The sequence below is a fragment of the Hipposideros armiger genome, unplaced genomic scaffold (assembly GCF_001890085.2).
Source record: "Hipposideros armiger isolate ML-2016 unplaced genomic scaffold, ASM189008v1 scaffold_1293, whole genome shotgun sequence".
In the NCBI taxonomy this organism is placed as follows: domain Eukaryota; kingdom Metazoa; phylum Chordata; class Mammalia; order Chiroptera; family Hipposideridae; genus Hipposideros; species Hipposideros armiger.
In genome coordinates this window covers 227544-229618 of record NW_017732643.1, presented here as the reverse complement: position 1 = coordinate 229618, position 2075 = coordinate 227544, and positions in this window count along the sequence as shown.

Below are 2075 nucleotides of genomic sequence, written 5' to 3'. Positions count from 1 at the left end.
ATTTAAAACTGCATCTGTGATTCACTTTATATGCTATTTCTATTGGTGTAACCTAATAAGAGTCTTATTTGAAATATCACTTTATCTATGGTCCATTTGTGATATTGTAAATAAAATTACTTGAATAAAATCTAAGAAAAACCTTTTCACTTTACTTAATATTGGTCAATTACATGCTAAAATGGGTTTCCAGTTCCACAGCACCTTGAATGTGTAAACATAAGGTTCTTCATTTTTATGTGATTGGCTTTATCTTCATTCCTATGTTTTAAAAAGTCTACTACTTTCCCTTTCCCCAAGGCATTACAAAGTAAGAGAAACTATAGAGAAAAAGTTCCTAAATATTGTTGTGAAGAAAGTCACTTATTGAGGGCAAAATAAATAATGCATAATGCATTTATTTCAGAAATTATTGTTTCAATGATTTCTTGTGCCACTTAAAACCTCCTGAGTAAGCTAAATACAAATCATGCGGGAAATTGACTAGTTGAAATTTTCCGCTCAGAGGTTTGGGTTCCAGTCTTTGATGAAAATCATATTTAGGCTTTGAAGCTGCAGGAACACCCTCAGAGATTCACTCATGGGGATAAAAAATACTAGTATCTTGAACAACATGAAAAGCAATACAAAACAGAGCACAAAACCACAGGTATTTTTTTTTTTACATTTTATTATCTTTTTCCAAGATAGGTCTATGTAAGAAATACATAGTATTTTTAAAAGTTATTTTAAATAATTTTATATGTATTTGTAAATTAAAGATTTTCTTGTATCTGTGAATCACATCATGCTTGCTAATAATAATGTATGCAAATAAATATAACTCAGACATGTTTTAAAAAGATCATTCCAAACAAATATTGATAAAAGGAAAAAATGATTTGAAATATGATTGTCTATATATTCATCCCTCCTACTATCTTAACATTCTCAATTGATCAATTAACTAAAGTTTTTATAAATATTGATATCTCACACAGATCTGGAATTATATTTAAGAGCCAACTGTATATTTAAAGACTAAAGTTATTGTCATGTAATGCAGGCTGTTGAATCCCCCTGTTAAGATTGGATTGATCCCCAGTGTACAGTGCAATTTTTGGTGTTTTGTTCACCAGTTTTAATTGCCTCTGGGATAAGAGAGGTACCATTTCTTTCAAAAATTTATTTCAAATTTTGAGGAACCTTCATACGTAGTGGCTGCACTAAATATACAATATCACCAACAATAGGCGAGCAATCCCATTTTTCCACATCCTTGGCAACCCTTGAAATTTGTAGACTTTTTAATAATAACCACTCTCTCATGTGTGTGATATCTCATTGTGATTTTGAATTGCATTTTCTTGATTAGTTATTTTGAGCATCCTTTTATGTCTGCTGGCCATCTGATGTCTTCTTTGGGAAGTGTCTAGTCAAAGTCAAGCCTCTGCCCATTTTTAAATCAGATTGTTGTTTGTTTGTTTGTTTTCGATGTTGAGATAAATACGTTCTTTATATATTTTGGATATTAACCCCTTATCAAATGTCATCTGCAAGCATAGTCTTCCACGCTATAGGTTGTTGTCTTTTCTCTTTGTTGATGGTCGCTGTGCTACTAGAAATAATGATGCTATGAACGTGCATGGACAAGCTTTTCATAAGTTTTCATTTTCTTGGGTACATACCTAAAAGTCGAATTGTTAGGCCATATGGCAACTCTGTTTAACTTGGGAAAACTGCCAAACTGCACTGTTTTATAATCTCAACATTTAATAATCCCTACCATCAATGTATGAGAGTTCTAATTTCTCTACATCCTCACCAACCTTCTTTATTATCTATGTTTTTAAGTCCAGCCATTTTAGTGCATGTGAAGTGATATCTCATTGTGTGGGTTTTTTTTTCCCTTTTAATTAAGACTTTATTTTAGAGAAGTTTTAGGTTCATAGCAGAATTGAGAGGAAGATCCAGGCATTTCTTATATATCCCCTGCCCACACACATGCATGGCTTCTCCCATTATCAGCACTCCCAGGTATAGTGGTACATTTCTTACAATTGATGAATCTACATTGACACGTCATAATCACCTTA